The sequence below is a fragment of the Sander vitreus genome, chromosome 22 (genome assembly GCF_031162955.1).
Source record: "Sander vitreus isolate 19-12246 chromosome 22, sanVit1, whole genome shotgun sequence".
Taxonomy (NCBI): domain Eukaryota; kingdom Metazoa; phylum Chordata; class Actinopteri; order Perciformes; family Percidae; genus Sander; species Sander vitreus.
Window position 1 is genome coordinate 706,093 of NC_135876.1, and position 20,522 is coordinate 726,614.

At 42.8% G+C, this 20,522-nt stretch overlaps 1 long non-coding RNA gene across 1 annotated transcript in view; it reads left to right on the top strand.

Annotated features, from left to right (window-relative positions):
* Positions 1–1,030: 1,030 nt before the first annotated feature.
* The window catches only part of LOC144536976 (uncharacterized), a 36,192-nt gene continuing 16,700 nt past the window's right edge, over positions 1,031–20,522 (top strand). Inside the window, exons 1-2 of the long non-coding RNA XR_013503795.1 lie at positions 1,031–1,115; positions 16,179–16,249. This is a non-coding gene — a long non-coding RNA (uncharacterized LOC144536976). The remainder of the gene's footprint in view (positions 1,116–16,178; positions 16,250–20,522) is intronic.

Below are 20,522 nucleotides of genomic sequence, written 5' to 3' on the forward strand. Positions count from 1 at the left end.
GTGAAATAGGATGTTTATCAGTTGGTTTTTTAATGGCCAGGATATGGACTGTTAACTCTGCCATTAGAGCAGACTGAGAATTGATTGTCCGTTACACTGAGGCTGACCCCATAAGTCACTGCAGGACAAAACACTTAAAATGTGCTTGTGCTTGTGTATCAGAGAGAGAACTATTAATAGACAGATGAGGAGAAAATTAAAGCAGTTTGAAATATACACCTGCAGCAGAGAAAGAGGACCTGCAGTAGGCTACACATTGTTGATTTGGTATACAGCGAAAAGGAAAGGTATAGCAGAGACACGCAGGTTAACCCAATGTAACTGAACAGAATGCATTTAGTTCCTTTAAGAGGAGAAAGCTGAGTCAAGCCAGAATATTGAGATCAATGCTAATAAATCTTGCCTTCAAAATAAGAGCACAAAATGAAGGCAGCCATTGTATACAGAGTTGGAATCCGTGAAATAAGATGAGCTGAGATAGTGTGTGGCATTGTTTCTATTCATTTTGTATTGTTAGAAGGGTAAACGTAATAAGAGATTTGCCTTCAGCTTACACATTTTCTGTGACTATTTGACATTGATGATTCATTATTCTGTGGGTGTAAGCATGTTTTCAGTTTTTGTTCATTTATTTTATTGAACTGAAAGACCGCAATAAATATCGATCTATCAGTCAATAGGATGGTAAGCTGAGATGGGATCAAATAAATAAAGTAAGTAGCCTAGAATTAGAATACATAAAGAAGAGCAACTAGCCTGTATGGTGTATGAGTCAGCATTATTATTTATGCTATGCAAAATCCACTGGAAAACAGACCTATAGCCTACTGTCTTTAGAAACAAGCTAATTTAAGCATAGCCTCTATGTAAGAGCACAGTTGATCCCTAAAGGAAGTTTACACTACTTCCTAATAGACGTTTATTTTGAAACTCCAGTCGGCAACACGTTGTGTTGTTTTAGTTGACTTGATAAAAGAAGAAGTTTACAGCAGGCGGACCTAGCTGTGTGATGACATTCAGCTCTGCGTGCGTTTGTGTGTGTCCGCGGGATATTACAAGAGCTTGTGTTTAGCGGTGGCCACCAGAGAGAAGTTGTTTCTCGCAGGACAGCGTCGGTGAGTTAATTGCCTGGATTTTTTTGTGCGTAGAAATTCTGGTTTCTAACGTTTTCTAACTTGAGGAACGACTCTTACAAAAGGTTTTTTTTGTACAACAGCGGAAAAAGAGGAGAGACGTTTGAAGTATGTCAACGCATTGACTTGCAACACAACATGTTGCTAATGTATCACCTCTTTGCAGCGGTCGGGTGGTGCTTTCAGGGACGTTTTGTCTGGTATGAAATACTTAACAATGTTATGAAATAGGGCTAGCTGTTTCTCACGTGAAGCTTTAAACATTCAGACACCGTTCATCCAGGTGAGCCCATCCTCCCGACAGGTGGAGACTATTCATATTAGCGACACCATCCACAATGACCCAGAGGAGTAGGCTAAAAGGTGGAGTCAAGAATCCGTGTTTAGACAACTTGTGAAACTAAAGACCCAGGCCCAAGGCCCTAGTCGTTTTTATTATTATCTCTGAACGGCGCCAGATATATATTATGTTACACTGTACATGACATCAAATACTACAGCAGAGTGGAGAGGACATATGGTCTACGTCAGTGGGTGCGTTTGTAGTCGGGGAGAGAACGCAGCGCCAAACTGCGTTGAAAAAAAACAGAAATTTAAAGTTGCCATGCTCGTCTGCGAAGATACCTAGCTAAACAAATATGACGTAAGGGGTTGCTTAGTTCAATACAATATTTTCTTTATTTCGGCATTCATCCAACACACCATGCAACGTTTATGGACGTGACATTTCGACTTAATTATATTCTAATTGACACGCAAGTTATCCAGTGTTTTGTCTGCGAAAGATCTCGGGGATGGGCTGTCATCAGCAGCTAACTAAATGCTAAAATTGAGAATATTGTAAAGTTGTTTTGTTTCACTTGGAGGATTATCTGACCGAGGAATTTAACGCAAGAGTTTGGCGACTCCTTAAAGCTCTAAAATCTCATGCTCGTAATGTACCGAAAATGATGATAAGCAAAGCAACTTAAAACTGTAGTTTTTTTCAAATGTGTTTGGCGCACCCTGCCACAATGTAGCCTACGGATTTAATGGTTGTCTTTCTTTATCTTTAAAGAAAACCGCATAATGCCATGTTTTGCAGCAATTTATGGCAAACGCATCATTGCACTAAAAGTTTGTACAGTAGGTCAGTGTATCACAGCTTATGTTGAGTAAATGCACATTTTTGTCAAATTAGCCTATATCACACATTTAGACAAACACCCACATGCACACACAGTGCATTGTCCAAGTGTTTTCTTTTCCTTCATATTTATCAGGTAGTCTGGTCCTTATATCTGCCAAAATCAAAAACATTGCGTGTAATAAGGAATGCTACTTTTTTGTTTTTGCACCACATTTGGAAGTACATAGGGAAGCTAATTAATAGCCATTCCCCTCCACCAAACCTTCAAGATGTGAGGTCAGTGAACCCTGAGGGATTGTTTCAACACTTGAGTACCTTGTGCTTGATCATTCTAATTGCTAGAGAGTGAAATGACTTTAGATGGATAATGTTGCTCTGTTCGCTCAGATTTGTGGCTCAAACTGTGACTTTTAACTGAATTGGTTCCTTATGACAGTGTTTGGTACATTGTCTTTATTTTGTCGTGGTGGAGCCGGTATAATATGATCTGCTGAAGATGTTTCTAAACTTCCATGTTTTGTGCCTGAAAATCCCCTTGAAAATGAGATGATGCATCTCAAGGGGTTCATCTTCTATTTTTTTTTTTTTTTTTATAAATTGCAATAGGTGTTCTCCAGAAGGCATGGGTATGAACACACAGCGTTTCCCACTGTTCATCTTCCTCTTGTATACTGTTGTCTTACTCAAGTTATAGGCCTATCCACATCCAATCAGAACTTGGCACAGAGATTGTCAGAAAATGACACTTGATGGAAAGTGTTAGGGCAGAAGCATGGTGCACACAAGGACTCTTCGGGCTACGCAAGTTCAAGTTCCCGCGTTGTCACCTGAAAATCATAATGCAACTAGGGCTGGGCAATATATCAATATTATATCGACCTCGATATATGAGACTAGATATCGTCTTAGATTTTGGATACTGTAATATGACATGCGTGTCTTTTCCTGGTTTTAAAGGCTACATTACAGTAAAGTGATGTCATTTTCCAAACTTACCAGACAGCTGTTTTATTATTTGCCTTTACTCACTTAGTCATTATATCCCAAATACTGATGATTATTTACCACAAATCTCAATGTGAAAATATTTTGTGAAAGCACTAATAGTCAACCCTACAATATCGTCGCAATATCGACATTGATGTAATTTGGTCAAAAATATTGTGATATTTGATTTTCTCCATATCGCCCAGCTCTAAATGCCACGCAAGTGCAATCTGCAGTCTGAGCGTTGCCACCATAGACTGTATTTAAAGATGGACGATGCGTCTCCACTTCCTTCCACTGTACAAAAGTGATTCCAAAAAATCCCGGATACTGCCATCTTGGAATTTTGTAACCAGTGTCTGCGCAGTAGTAGCCTGGTCCTACCAGACTCTGGTCCATTAGCCTGGTCTTACCAGACTCTGGTCCATTAGCCTGGTCCTACCAGACTCTGGTCCATTAGCCTGGTCTTACCAGACTCTGGTCCATTAGCCTGGTCTTACCAGACTCTGGTCCATTAGCCTGGTCTTACCAGACTCTGGTCCATTAGCCTGGTCTTACCAGACTCTGGTCCATTAGCCTGGTCTTACCAGACTCTGGTCCATTAGCCTGGTCCTACCAGACACTGGTCCATTAGCCTGGTCTTACCAGACACTGGTCCATTAGCCTGGTCTTACCAGACTCTGGTCCATTAGCCTGGTCCTACCAGACTCTGGTCCATTAGCCTGGTCTTACCAGACTCTGGTCCATTAGCCTGGTCTTACCAGACTCTGGTCCATTAGCCTGGTCTTACCAGACTCTGGTCCATTAGCCTGGTCCTACCAGACACTGGTCCATTAGCGGGTACTCTGTTGAAGTTTAAAACAGTCCCTCCAGGATTTTGCGGCCTTTTTTTGAGATTGTTGCGGCCCAAAATGCCTGATTTCGCGGGAGCTTTTGTAAAAAATTGCGATAAAAGTTGCGATGTCTTTTGTCAATGTTTGTTTGTTGCAATGAAGTTGCGGGAGACAGTGAAAGTTGCGTTTTTTTTCTTTAAAAATAAAAAGGAAACATGTTTTGGGGAGAATAAAAAAACTACTCTGGGCTGAGTTTTCCTAGGAAGCAAAAAGGCTCAGGATGCTGTAAATGTTGGTAGAATATGAAAATGGCTGGTGGATTTAAGACAAAAAAATACTAATTTATTGAATCAATGAAATGTGAACATGTCTGCCAGTGGCTTGTTGATCTTTACATTGTTGGTTCATTTCCTATGCTGGCCTGGCCTGGGACACACATTCATACGGTTTGATAATACTGACTTTAACTTCTCATTAATGTCCTCAATTTAGGTCATCGTGTCGTCTCATCTCCTTTTTCTCCTGCGTCCACCGTGTGTGTTGTCTGTGTGTGTGTTTGTGTGTGTGTGTAAGCGTCAGTCGCGGGGGGGTACGGAGCAGTAGCCCCACCCGCTGCAGAGAGCCGACAGCCAGGATGGAAACGGCAGCAACTTCAGCGACTTTTAAATCGTTAAAGTCTACGTTGATGTTAAAATGTATCGGACGGTCTGAAATGTTTTGACGGTCTTTCGCTGTACGTTTTGTTGGTAAATGAGTCCCACACACGTCTCGTCTTCATATCAAAAACAAGGAAATGATCAACCCTTTCTCACTTCTGATTGGTCATTGGCTCTCAGAGTGCATGTGGGACTGCTGTGATTGGTTGAAGTCGCGGGAAACTTCAGGTTATTGGTCAAATGTGCGGAAAAGTTGCGGTGATTGGTCAAACTTGGTCGCGCTGTAGTTCTAATGAGACAACCTGTAGGGGGACCAAAGAGGGAAAAGTTACATAGTGTTGCTTTAACTTCGGGATATTCGGCAGCGTTGCCACAACGGACTGAATGACTTCGCTCGCATCTTTCTCCGCCGCCGGAACTACAACTCAAACTAGTGCACGACCTCAACATCATCGTTCTCAGCCACTCCCTCTGTTCGCTGATTGGACCGGTAAAGATTTGGCCGGAGAAGAAAACCCAAGAATATACCGCAAACCCAGACGGAGTTCTGAAGGGAAATGAAAATTGAGCGGAACTACGTAGGAGGGCAGAGCCAGACTAGCACAGTAGGGCTGTTGGAACGCATTCTGGAAGTCACAGATAGTAAAAATAAATAAAATGAATACTAATCAAATGCTAAATTACTCAAATGTGTGCTTTTTACAAATGTGTTTGCTAACTTTGACGAATCTTGCTCTACTCGCCTTCACCTATATGCGAAATCAAAATGCTTTTGTCACGTGACGTCTGAACAATAAGTTGGCGGGAGTTAGCAACACAAGGCATTGTGAGGTCTTAGGGCATGGAGCTACGGTAAAGACTGAATAGTAGAGAGGGAGTGACAGGCTGCGGCTAGGAATCAAAAGAAGGATGGGGAATACTGTTTTAGCGTGAATTTAAAATTGACATCCACCGAGTCAGAATGCCTATGTTATAATTAGTTAGCTCGTTCTTGTTTTCTAACTGCGTCACAAGTTCTAGGAGCTCAGCTGGGAGCTTCAGGGAGACATGTAATGTTAGCTGCCCTTCAGAGTCTGTTTGACTTCATATATTAACTTGTAATAGCTGTATTCTCGTTAACGTGACAAAATGCCAGAAACTATTGCTAATAAACTGCTAGAAAAGTAGTGACGGCACGGAATGCTGTCAGCATGGTGGCTAACACTAATGTTACTCTGTGACATTTTGGCTGTGCCTTCTAACATGCTGTCAGTGTGCTTACCGAGCACCGTTAGCCTTTACAACAGATCTGCTCCACTAATGTTACACCTGTTAGGTAACGTTTTAATCGCAGGGTTCTGTTGATTTGTGTTTTGGGGTTGTAAATAAATGCAAATCAAGTGGAGTGCCAGATATGCAATGCACTGGGCAATATATTAACATAAATTGATATTGTAATATGAAACTAGATATTGTCTTAGATTTTGGATATCGTAATATGACAAGTGTTGTCTTTTCCTGGTTTTGCAGGCTACATTACAGTAAAGTGAAAGTTTCTGAACTTTCAAGACTGTTGTAGCTGTTTTATTTGCCTTTACCCACTTAGTCGTCATATCCACATTACTGACGATTATTTTTCACAAATCTCAATGTGTACATATTTTGTGAAAGCAACAAATCTCCCTTTGCTAAGGGAGGCAAGTCGTATCTAAGGTTCGTTCTATTCCCTGGAGCAGTGAACAACGTTTGCATTGCATAAGAACCTTATGGGATGGGAATGATTGTTCCAGGTATTAGTCAAACCCTCAGGCGTAACCAGGGAAACAGTTATTGTTTGGAACAACTTTAGATTTCGATTGTAAAACGTATTAAAAAATTATTATTATAAAAATTATAAATTATATAAAAATTAAAAAAAATTATTTGGCAAGTGACCATGGTACAAGCGGGTTAATGCCCGATGAGGTGTCCATTGTCAGGTATTAATGGACGACATCTTTTTGTTAGGCCAGCCGATACTGATTTTAGCCGATTCCGATTTTATTTTTTCTAACTTAGAGAGAGAGAGAGATCACACCGCGAGCGGCTACGCGCAACACGGCGGAAAAGTTGAGAGAAAGGAGAAAGAGTGCGCGTCCGTGTGTGCGTGCGTCCTTGAACTGTAACTCGTATAACTTCTGTTGTCCGTTAATTGTAGCGTTCACTGGCATGAAATCGGCATATGTCAGACTGACCTGCCGGTCATGGCCGAGCACGTGAAAACCGGCCAATTCGGGTCACCGGCCGGTCTATCGGTGCATCTCTAAGTCATATACCAGTGTTGCTCTTCATTTGTTTTGGGAAAGTTAACACTTAAGCAACCCTTACTACAGTATAATACTATGGCTAGCTAGCTCTGCCTGCAATACAACAACAATGCTGTTGTTGGCCTGTTAGCATTACCTTATTTACACACAAATACGCTACTACATTAGCTACCTACAGCTGAAGAAATCTGCTTGCTGCAGCTTGACTGATAGCAAGTGGAGTAGGCTTCTTCTTTTTTTTTTTTTTACAGCGGATATTTGGAAATGTCATAGCAGAAAAGTGACCGGTGTAATTGATAACATTGACGACGACTGTGTTCCATTTGGGCACGCCCAAGCAGAGTTCTGGTATTGTGCATGCTGGCTCATAAAAATAGCATAGTGGACACTGGTACTTGAACCTGTGCTTTTCTTGTTTAGACAAGTCACATACCCCGTTTACACGTACATGGTTATTTTGAAAAACTGAGACATTTCCCTTCGTTTATGCCCTTCGTTTACACGCAAACGTAGAATTCGCCTCTGAAAACGAGTCTTTCTAAAAACTTCGGCCAGAGTGGAGATTTTGGAAAACTTCGTTTACATGTAAACTGAGACAAACGGAGGTTTAGGCAGCCGAGGAAGTGATTGGTTGCTGTTGTTGCTATTTTGGGGATTGTGATTGGCTAACGTGGGCTTGAGCTTCTCGTTTCACTGCCACCTACAGGTCTGGCATGCTCTTGATGGCATATGTACACGGGTACGTGTAAACAAACACTTTTCTGAAAACTGACAGCTGTGCACGATGCTGTTTTTGAAGACGGAGAGGTTGAAATGTTCATTTATGAAACTAGCTGGCCATGTGTAAACGTAGCAAAAAATGTGTGCTGTAAAAAAGACCTATAGCATAGTAAGGAGGAAACGACAAACGTGTCTCTGGGTAACTTTTGTGATAAAACCATCGTGCTGAGCGGGACATTTTGCAGTTGAAAATAAACGTCATTGATCTCCGGTGAACAAACTATGAAAGGCGTCACTTTTTACCTTAAACGCATCTTTGGCATTTCTTTCCTGCAATTTATTGTTACGTATCACCCAACAGATAAGCTGATACTAATAAACAGTACATCCCCAATATTTTATTAAACACATTTCTCACAGTGCGACATGCAATGAATCTGTAAGATTGCTGTCATCAGACAGTGTGTAGGGGCCTTTACAGTACATCAGTTGATGCTTCTTTATAGGATGGTTCAGTCAAATCATGAAAAATCTGTACTTACCTGGCAAAAACTGGACAATTAAAACTCAAATACATCTACAAGGCTAGATAGAACTAGGTGTAAGTGGTGTACTTTTTTCTTGGAGTGTTCCCAGGGTCTCCACTTGCTGTGTTTCAGAGGGAGAAGCTGCCAGCAGAGATTAGTTACATAAGCCTGTTGGGTGTTACATCATTGTTTTGGGGGCCCCGGTCCGGAGAGCTGGGGCTCGGGCTTCAAATGGGTCCGATGGGTCCGCTGCCTCCCACAGACCCCCTCAGAGGGGGAGTGAGGGTGGAGGCAGGGAAGCTATTGGAAGCAGATGCTCACTTAGTCTCTCCTGCTAGGAGACATGGGCCAGTGCTGGTGATGAAACCAGCCTCCAGCTGTAACATAGTTTTTGCATGTGTGTCGTGCATGGGGTTTTTGTCTATCGGGGTTTGCTGATGAGCTGACGTATGTTAGAAGTATGGTTTGGGTGGGCTTGGTTGCCGTGACATTAAAGGGAAAACATGCAAAACAGGAATGATTTATAGGTCTATAATTCTCCAAACTACCCCGCCTCTTGTGTTCACTGCCAGTAAATCAATCTCAAGAAAACTTTGTGGGTAAGAGTTGATTTGTAGTTAAAGTATTTGTTTGAAAATTCAAAAAAGGAAAATCTCCTAAATGTCCGATTTTGTTTGCGCTGTGGTGCCTCCAGATCTCTGCAACAGAGAAACCATGACGATTTAAAGCCTGTTAGCCTGGAACAGCATGCTGTTAGTGGCTGTGTCACCCTGTGGATCTGCACCCATATTGTTTTCCTGATCACTAGTTTGAGAAAACAACATCTTTGCCTTACCCTCAAGCTCCCTTAAAGATCCACCAAATTGCTATTTTAAGAGCATCTGTGAGGCTTACAACTTTTCAAGTGATTCCACTCCCGTTTTGGTAGTGAAGTTAAATCACATGAACATTGTCAACAACCAATGGGTGTGCTCCCTCCAGCACCAAACAGGAAGCAGCAAACCAGCTAGAGCCAGTGTTGTTTATGGTTGCAATGACGCTAAGCTAAGCGCTACAGGGGGGAAGTTGCCGTTCAACCCAGTCGAGTCATTCAACAGAGTTTTGCCAGAGGATAAACACAGACCTGCATGTACAGCAGAACAGAACATCTGCAAACTTTCCCCTCAAGTTACTAGCTAGCTTGGTTGACTTTTTCAAAACAAATCTTTAATCAAAGTTGTAGTCTTGCATATTGTGACCCTGCAAGAAGCCCAAGTCATTACTCACTGGTATCTCTTTATCTAGCCCTTGTTGGAGAGCTGCCATCTTGCCTTACAGAACTACTTTGTCATTCAGAGGGACATTATCAGACTCGTTCTGCTGACTGGCTTTTACTTCATGTTCCACGAGCTCGGTCTGAACTTGGAAAAACTGCTTTTTGTTTTAGTGCACCTGACTCGTGGAACAAAATACAGCACTTCCTTAAAATCAACTCACTTGTGCCTTTTGGACATTTTAATAATCTGATTTTAGACCTCCAAACATCTACTTGTAATTGCTTTACATAGTTGTATTGGTTTTGCATCCCGGTTGTCCTGACCTGTTTATCACATTGTTTTTCCTTTTTGCTAAAGTTTTAGTGTCTTTCTATGTTCTTGTGATTGTGTTGCTTCCTCCTCTATGTTGTGTTCTTTGTCTTTGTAACTCAATGTCGTTGTAAATGAGGGCTGCCTGCCCCTCAATGATCTCTCGAGTATAAATAAAGGTTGAATGAATAGTCTGTGACTAAACGTGACATTATGATGGATTGTCTTTAGATGTGAGGTGGTGTCAGCCTTTAGTTTTTTTTCAGTGTCTTCCAGTGTATGGTAGGCAATAGGCATAATGTGTGTCCCAACATAAGTCTGGACTTAAATCTGATGCATCTTTGTTATAAGACTTAAACTTTTATCTCTCAACCTTGTTGGATTCACTTCTTTTAACAGTCTAATAAAGACATTTGGTATGTTTTAAGCTTTTAACAGCATCTATTGGCAGATAGAAGGAACTGCACCAAGATTCAGATTTACTTGTTGAGTAAGTGGAAGTGTATAATATTATGGATAAAATCCTCTGTCGTAGTACACAGAATTTTGCGATATGGATAAATATTAGGGCTTAAACTAACTATCATTACAGAACAGTGGGAGACCTTTTACTGTATGCGACCTGGGGCCCTCTAATAATCTATTCATGGCTACTTTGGGAAACAAATCTCAGCTTTTAGTCGGAGTAACAAATAGCAGCTCTTTATTGATATTAGAATATTTCAAGTTTATTTGGCATTCATTCATTACACCAAATAAACAATGCAACTATAAATGTACAGATTGCTATTGACAACAAGCTAGGGCTTTAAATGTGAGTTAACACATTTTACTGATTTTTAGGCGCAAAATGAACCTAGGGGTTAACTACACGTGTACCAAGTCGACCGTTCTCTGGGATGTGTTTTCATGCTAATCGAATGTGACCAGTTTTAGCACAAACCGCTAATTAGCTTATAACGCTAGTTGTCGGGGCATTGGTAGAGTAAAAAGATATTGCTATTTCTACACCACTAACAAGGTTTAAATTAGCACCACACTTCCACGGTAGCATAATGAGGGTCCCTACATGTAAACCGAAGCATTGACAACGAACGCCGTGCTTGAGCTATGTTACTGATTGCACCCGTAGGTACATTTTGTGCCAGATTTCTCCTTAAGTCCCACAATAGCTGGTACACCCAGAATATTAAAGGGGGTAGCTACTGTACTATTGTATATATTAGGGGTGGAACGGTACACAGACATCACGGTTCGGTACGAGTTCGGTACAATGGAGAGAAAAGCAAAGCAAAAATTCAGAAGGCAAATTTTCTTTTTTTATTGTGCTTGTCCAGTGTTTACCAGAGATTCAAAAGCAATTTGTGGCGGGGGGGTGTCAGAGTAAAAAATGACATGACATTATTTATTATGTTTATTTGATTCACAGCTGCTATAGTGTTTTGACCTCGACAACCCAACTGCATTTTACAGCAAACTTGGGACTAGTTCACTTTCTAAAGCGGGCGCAATCGCTTGTTTGCTAAGAGTCGGGTCAGTGATTGTGAATGTGTGATTGTGTAAAGGTGTTCACCAGATAGATACCAACCTTTAGTGAATTTTGCCAGCCGTCTTCTCTCCTTTATGGAGACAGACGCTGTGTGCACGGTGGGCTCGATGGTGTTTTAAGCCTCCAATGTCGCCTTACAGGCAGCTAACCCTCACCTTAACACTAACATAACTTCTTTGACATAACCATTGCCGCGCTGCCTGGAAGGCGGCGTTGGGGGCTAAAAACACCAAACACCACACGGTGGGAGGAGCTCTGCGTGTGTATGTGAGCGAGACTCAAGTGACAGAGAGACGGAGGAGAGCAGGGAAAGGAAATGCAGAAGAACGTGTTTTAAATGGCGTTTAAAAAAAAAAAAAATTATAACGAAACGCAATGTGTTCAACGGTGTTGATAGTGAGGCGCACCGCCACACATTAATCTATGTTTGGGAAACACTGATGTCTCAGGCTGTACCACCTAGTGTCATCCAGTCTCTCCCCTGAGCTAGCTGTCTCAGGCTGTACCACCTAGTGTCATCCAGTCTGTCCCCTGAGCTAGCTGTCTCAGGCTGTACCACCTAGTGTCATCCAGTCTCTCCCCTGAGCTTGCTGTCTCAGGCTGTACCACCTAGTGTCATCCAGTCTGTCCCCTGAGCTAGCTGTCTCAGGCTGTACCACCTAGTGTCATCCAGTCTGTCCCCTGAGCTAGCTGTCTCAGGCTGTACCACCTAGTGTCATCCAGTCTGTCCCCTGAGCTAGCTGTCTCAGGCTGTACCACCTAGTGTCATCCAGTCTGTCCCCTGAGCTAGCTGTCTCAGGCTGTACCACCTAGTGTCATCCAGTCTGTCCCCCTGAGCTAGCTGTCTCAGGCTGTACCACCTAGTGTCATCCAGTCTGTCCCCTGAGCTAGCTGTCTCAGGCTGTACCACCTAGTGTCATCCAGTCTGTCCCCTGAGCTAGCTGTCTCAGGCTGTACCACCTAGTGTCATCCAGTCTGTCCCCTGAGCTAGCTGTCTCAGGCTGTACCACCTAGTGTCATCCAGTCTGTCCCCTGAGCTAGCTGTCTCAGGCTGTACCACCTAGTGTCATCCAGTCTGTCCCCTGAGCTAGCTGTCTCAGGCTGTACCACCTAGTGTCATCCAGTCTGTCCCTGAGCTAGCTGTCTCAGGCTGTACCACCTAGTGTCATCCAGTCTGTCCCCTGAGCTAGCTGTCTCAGGCTGTACCACCTAGTGTCATCCAGTCTGTCCCCTGAGCTAGCTGTCTCAGGCTGTACCACCTAGTGTCATCCAGTCTGTCCCCTGAGCTAGCTGTCTCAGGCTGTACCACCTAGTGTCATCCAGTCTCTCCCCTGAGCTAGCTGTCTCAGGCTGTACCACCTAGTTTCCTACAGTCTGTCCCCTGAGCTAGCTGTCTCAGGCTGTACCACCTAGTGTCATCCAGTCTGTCCCCTGAGCTAGCTGTCTCAGGCAGTACCACCTAGTGTCATCCAGTCTGTCCCCTGAGCTAGCTGTCTCAGGCTGTACCACCTAGTTTCCTACAGTCTCTCCCCTGAGCTAGCTGTCTCAGGCTGTACCACCTAGTTTCCTACAGTCTGTCCCCTGAGCTAGTTGTCTCAGGCTGTACCACCCAGTGTCATCCAGTCCCCTGAGCTAGCTGCAACAGCCTGAAGTGTGTAAAGTAAGATGTAAACAATAAGTACCCCAAATCTTCTCCAGACTCCATCTGTGACTTGTAAACAAAATAAGACAATCAGCTACAAAACTGAAAATACAGCATCTCTGTTCTCTGCAAAGACGAACTAAATGACTTGATTAATGCAACTTTCTCATGACGTCTCCCGGCCATTTTTCACCGCAGAAAGCTGCTCCCTGCCTGGCTGAAGCTAATATAGTTAGCCTAAAAAAGTCTGTCCCAACTAATGTTACGGTTCGGAGCCGCGACGCTGGAAAAGTACCACTAATCTACAACAGCAGTCTTATCCACCACTCTCTCGCCTGTACTACTGGAACTGACTGGTCCTCTAACTCTTGTGGGTCGCCACCACTCGCCATACTCGTCCTTAGTGCTGCTATCTCTGACTCATTAAAACTGCATACATAGGCAGAGATCGGCGACATAGGCAGAGATCGGCAACATAGGCAGCGCGCCAATCAGCTTCAGAGCTAAGGTGGGGCTACAGATTAGGTGTCCCTAAAGAACCCGCGTATCTTATCTAGTTCCGCATTACATTAGTTCCACATTACATTAATTAATTTGCTTCATTAGTTTTATTTATTTTTATACCGTGGATTCTGTGTAAATTCATGCACCGAACCGTGACGCCCGTACCGTTTATATTCAATACGAATACATGTACCGTTCCACCGTGTGTGTGTGTGTATGTATGTATGTACATGTATATGTGTGTATATATATATACACATGTGTGTGTATGTGTGTGTGTGTGTGTGTGTGTGTATGTATATATATATATATATATATATATATAAATAATGTGTGTGTGTGTATATATATGTTGACGGACGTTGTATTAGAGTTTGATTCACATTACGTTTAGTAACGTTAAATAATGTTGGTCATCCTAATAAAATGGTGGCAGTGTTTCCCACATAATTGCTTGGATTCTATTTGTGGTGGTAGCTGACGGTTTATTTATTTATTTTCCCTGGGGAAAGCTTGGTTACTCTTATGTCTAGGATCATAATGGAGTTTGGTTTTGCTCGTGCATTTAAAAAAACTAGAAAAGCTAACCGCTTCGGCGCCAGACTGGAGTTAGGGATTTGAGGCCTACTTTGGTCGTTAACTTTGGGTGCCGATTCCTCCTCCGCTCTGTGGCCAGCTCGCTCCTTTTCTCTCGTCAGTCGATGCAAACAGCGTTGACAGTTCATTTGTAGACAAGTCAGACGTGGACGTAACACAACTTGTCTCTCAGTTAGCCTCTCTGAGCCTCCTTCAGTCTGCTTCAGAGACGCTTTTAAGCTTGGTGGCGCAGGTAGGCCACACCCACCCCAGCCCAGCGGCCAGTAGAAACTAACAGGTGTATCGTGACGTGAAAATGTACATATCACAGTCTCCTCTTTAGGGCTGGACGATATGACCTAAAATCAAAAGCATGATTAGGGAAGACAGACAAAAGGAGCGCTTCTTTTTGGTGGTGGTTGAAAACGTTTAACAAGGTTTAACAAGGGGTGATATCGAATAGCATCAGAACAGTGTGAAAACCAAGGCACTCCTGTTGAAGAAAAAGTTAAAAAGCCTTTATTATTGCAGCTAATGGATAGCAAAGAGTAAAAAATACGCACCAATGCGTTGCGGCACACAGGCCTTTTTCAGTCTAGTCTATATCCACGACATTCCACTTCCCGGGATTGCTCCGTTGCCGTCGGAAATTCCGCCAGATGTCCCTCTTTTCAGCCGGTAACCTTCCTCCCGGTAACGCATTTCACTCATTTAGACCGGATATCCGTTGCCCTGGGCTTCCTTTGTGTTGGCGTTCTAACCTCTGGTGGATTTGTGAGGACTATGGTTAACTGCTCCTCAGATCTCTGCAGGGTAAATCCAGACAGCTAGCTAGACTTTGCATGCTAGCATTTGTTTATGATTTATTTTAAACCTTTTATTGACAACACCGCTCAAGATCAACAGGAGAGGGAGGAGAGAGAGGAAACGACATGCAGCAAAAAGGCAACAGGTCAGAGTTGAAGCCGGGTCACTGCAGCAAGAACTTTGCCATTGTACAAGAGGTGCACACTCTACCAGTTGAGCTGCAGGGGCACCCCACTTTTCATAGCATGCTAGCATTGTGACGACAAAAAATGACATCAGCAGGAGGGGAGTCTATATCCCATAATCTTCCACTTCGGGATTGTTTAGGTGCCGGCGTAAATTCCGCTGGATGTCACTCTTTTCGACTGGATGTCCGTTACCTTCCTCTGTCTCTGTGTTGGCGTTCTAACCTCTGGTGGATTTGTGAGGACTATGGTTAACTGCTCCTCAGATCTCTGCAGGGTAAATCCAGACAGCTAGCTAGACTATCTGTCCAATCTGAGTTTTCTGTTGCAAAACTACTTTTGAACGTCCACATGTTCCACCAAAACAAGTTCCTTCCCGAGACTATTTAGCAGCGGCACCGTGGCTCTGTCCGACGCTTAGCTCCGCCCAAGACGATTGTGATTGGTTTAAAGAAATGTCAATAAACCAGAGCACGTTTTTCTCCCATCCCAGAATGCTGTGTGGACTAGTCAGACCCTCCTCCGCAGCGCTGTGGAGGAAGGTCTGGCAAAGCCAAGTGAGATACAAACAGGAAATATATATAGGACAAAGAGAGGAAGTGACATCATACTCAAACCCATAGTAAAATAGAAAATGAATGACAACACAACATATAGTTGCAATGTGTGAGACAAAATAAAGTCCCATAGTGCTAAATAATAGTGGAAAATAATTTTAAAAAAATCTATCAAACTAACAGCTGAATATCTGTATACATGAACAATATCCATTAACGGAAACAAAACGCATCAAAAGAAAGGAGAGTCCCCATTTAGTCCTGGATACACCATGGCTTTCAATTGGAAAATCCAAAACATTCCACACAGTAGTTGGGTATTAATATGATTAAATAACCGATTGTTGATTTAAGAAAATACACCTGAACTGGACTGGTCTGAATTTGGATTTATCTGCGTGTATGCTCATTTCTCCCAGGTATTGCACTATGTAAGGGGAAAAGGAAACTCTCATCACAGCTTTAATATTAAGTTGGAATCCCAGACACTCTGTGGTGACCAAGTCAATCACTTGTTTTTCAGGACCAGGTGGCGTTCAGGGGCCCGGACGCTGGAGCGAGAACGTTGAACTCTTCTGTGTCAATGGTCATCTTGTAAGTACATCAGCTGAGTCCATTTGTTCCTCTCCTAAAAACACATTGTTCTCTTAAAGTTTCTGAATGTTACATGGGACTGAAAGACTCCATCATCTGTAGCCAAGAGGACATACTGTACATTACTGAGCCGCATGGCCCATTGATCACATTAGGGAGGGGGCTGTGAGCCTTTTCCTGTCCTGGGGTCAGCCAGACATGAGCTGACCTTTTTACAAGGCCTCTCTCTGTTTTGCTGGTTCACTTCCACCAGTCAGTGGTAACCATTTGTCAATGACATCATGTGTTGCTATGATGAGGTGAATCAACAACAGACCCTGGCTGTATTGACAATGCCAAAGGTTTAACTGCTCGCCATGGTAACGGCTTCTTGTTTATTTAGTGTGTCTTCTGTGTTTATAGATATTACAGTTTTTGATTTAACAGGAGTTGTTTTTTTTGTTTTGGACTTAGTGTTAGTGTGGTTTTAATGGTATTACTTTTGCAAATGTTAACTTAAAGTTATGGCTCCATTCTACTTTTAGTATTTTTAGTAAGGGTCGTATATATTTTTATGATAAAGCGAGAGAACCTCAGATCATATTTTTAAGTAGTCAAAATACCATTTTTGTCTTGTCTTTAAAGGAACATTTTGACATATTTTTGGATACACTCAAATCCTTTAAATCAATCCTCTGAAGTACCAATACAACAATGCTGCTGGCCAGCGTGCAGGCGTCAGACGGTGAGCGGGTTGCCTTTCACCGAGACTTGTCTGCCGTTGCCATTCAACCGGGTGGCTCCTTTTTCTGTGTGCCGATCTGGCCGCCACATTCTGCTGTATGATGAATCATGCACAAGTTTAAGGAGCTGATGGATTACATATCACTGGAATTGTACCTCGTACGATTTCATGTGACAAATAAAAGTTGATTGAGTGGCCTCTCAGCATTGTAGCTGTATATCAGTATTCCCCCACCCCCCCCAAGGCCCCTGTCAGTTGTTTCTAGGGGAGCTGAGTTCATAGTGCAGAGGAATCTTCTGCCAGAAGACGTCCATATTTATCTCCCTGCTTGCTAAAGGTCTGGCAGGCTTTACCAACCTGGAGGAATTGGACCCAGCAGCTTGTTTGTTTTTTTATCGTTGGCCACTGGCCGCTCAACTCCGTCAGTTCCTTCTCTCCCCACCTTGCTCTTAGCTGAGGAGAGTTCGGCGCACACATGTAACGCACAACCCCTCCACTGCATATCTGACATTCTTTTCTTGTCTACATGGATACCTGTGTGATGTAAATGTTAATGAGAATAATAATTTTAGTCATGTAGCACTTTTCAAGCATTAAGCACAAATGCTTTCCAGATTAAAAGATTTACAGGATATTAATTAGGAAACCCATGTAAGCCCCCCCCCCCCCAACACACACACACCCACACCCACACCCACACCATGACCTACAAAATTAGAACATGAGGTCGCAAATTTAAACCAGCACTTCATAAAATGGTGACCGTGCAAGATAGAATGTCAATAACCGACACCTGTATGGAAATGCATCTAAAAATACCAAAATGATAGTACAAATCAAGCATAATTTAAATACGCAATGATGAAGTTCAAACCATAAAAAAAGTAGCAAAAAGAGGAAACATGCTGTGTTGCGGTAATGGAAAAGAAGACATTAAGTGTAGGCCATCTTGTAAAAATGAGTTTTAAGGAGGCACTTAAAAGCTGCAGAGGAGTCAGCCGATCTCATCCTGAGAGGAATCTCAGGATGTTGTATGTGTTGGATGTGTCTTTCTAGATGCTAGAAAGATTAGACCCCAGCAGCTGTTGTGTTGACACAATAGGCAGTGTGTATGCACGCACGTACGCACACAGGCTTGAGTGGCCTAATTGTGTCAGTGAGTGAGTGGTAGAGCACTGAGTGCTTTAGCAGAGACCCTGATGGACTTTGATCCACTCACCAACATGTTTATTCCTGCTTTACTAACTCTTATATTGTCACACCAAGAAGCCATACCAAATTCTGGTCTAGGTCTGCCTGTATTTCTTTGTATTTATAATCAAGATCATAACAATATTGGCATTTAAAAAAGAAAGAAATGAAGGAGTGTTGGGTTAGAGGCCCTGGACACCCATGGTAAACCCACACGGTTGATTTTTGGCAGAGTAGATCTCTTTTTAGGATTGTTTGTGTGTAAAGACTGTTGTTTGACATCTCCCTCACTTTCCTGTTAGTTTACTTGTAGTCTATATCGACGACGTTTCATTTACGGGATAGTTCTGATGCTGCCGGAGGTTCCTCCGGAGGTTCCGCCGGATGTCCCGCCAGATGTTCTTCATTTCCAGCCAGATGTTACTCACCTTCCGCTTTCTTTGGGTTGGCATTCTGCACTCTGGACTCTACAGCCATTCTAATCCCAGAGCTTGTCTCCCTACGTACACTTGTTCCACCAAAACAAGTTCCTTCCCGAGGCTATTTTGCAGCGGCACCGTTGCTCCGTCCGGCCCTTAGCACCGCCCAAGACAATTGTGATTGGTGTAAAGAAATGCCAATAAACCAGAGCATGTTTTTCTCCCATCCCAGAATGCTGTGTGGACTAGCCAGACCCTCCTCCGCAGTGCTGTGGAGGAAGGTCTGGCAATGCGAGGCTAGTTTGGTTGCACCTGTTTTGGCGGGACAAATCACAGTTAGTGAGTTAGGGTCAGCAGATGTCTAATGAGCCAGTTATTAAAAAACACTTAGACATATTTTACTAGCCATGTACAAATAGGGAAAGGAATACATTTTAAACCATTGGCATCGGAAGTTAATTAACGTAGTACAGGGTTTTGCAGAATTGTCCAAATTATCCGCAGTCCTTTCTGGTGATACGGTTGTTTAACAAAACCCCAGCTTAGTCACACTTTGGAATTTGGAAGAGAAAACAAAGGTGAACAATAAAATTATTTCCCCATATACTGTACAGTGGGGCTCGAAAGTTTGGGCACCCCAGGTAAAAATTTGTATTAATGTGCATAAAGAAGCCAAGAAAAGATGGAAAAATCTCCAAAAGGCATCAAATGACAGATTAGACATTCTTATAATGTCAAAAAAAAGTTAGATTTTATTTCCATCATTTACACTTTCAAAATAACAGAAAACAAAAAATGGCGTCTGCAAAAGTTTGGGCACCCTGCAGAGTTAATACCTTGTACTGCCCCCTTTGGCAAGCTGAGACCTGACCGTGTCATGGATTGTTCTCAATCATCGTCTGGAAAGACCAGGTGATGTCAATCTCAAAGGTTTTAAATGGCCAGACTCATCTGACCTTGCCCCAACAATCAGCACCAAGGGTTCTTCTAAGCAGTTGTCTAGAAAACTGAAACTGAAAATAGTTGACGCTCACAAAGCAGGAGAAGGCTATAAGAAGATAGCAAAGCGTTTTCAGATGCCAATATCCTCTGTTCAGAATGTAATGAAGAAATGGCAGTCATCAGGAACAGTGGAAGTTAAAGCAAGATCTGGAAGACCAAGAAAAATATCAGACAGAACAGCTCACAGGATTGTGAGAAAAGCAAGTCAAAACCCACATTTGACTGCACAATCCATCCAGAAAGATCTGGCAGACACTGGAGTTGTGGTACACCATTCCACTATGAAGAGATACTTGAACAAATATGGTCTTCATGGAAGAGTCATCAGAAGAAAACCTCTTCTACGTCCTCACCACAAAAATCAGCGTTTGAAGTTTGCAAATGAACATATAGACAAGCCTGATGCATTGTGGAAACAAGTTCTGTGGACCGATGAGGTTAAAATAGAACTTTTTGGCCGGAATGTGCAAAGGCACGTTTGGAGAAGAAAGGGCACAGAATTTAATGAAAAGAACCTCTGTCCAACTGGTGAGCATGGGGGTGGATCAATCATGCTTTGGGGTTGTATTGCAGCCAGTGGCACAGGGAACATTTCACGAGTAGAAGGAAAAATGGATTCAATAAAATTTCAGCAAATTTTGGACGCTAACTTGATGCCATCTGTGAAAAAGCTGAAGTTAAAGAGAGGATGGCTTCTACAAATGGATAATGATCCTAAACACACCTCAAAATCCACGGTGGATTACATCAAGAGGCGTAAACTGAAGGTTTTGCCATGGCCTTCACAGTCTCCTGACCTCAACATAATTGAAAATCTATGGATAGACCTTAAAAGAGCAGTGCGTGACAGACAGCCCAGAAATCTCAAAGAACTGGAAGACTTTTGTAAGGAAGAATGGGCGAAGATGCCTCAAACAAGAACTGAGACTCTTGGCTG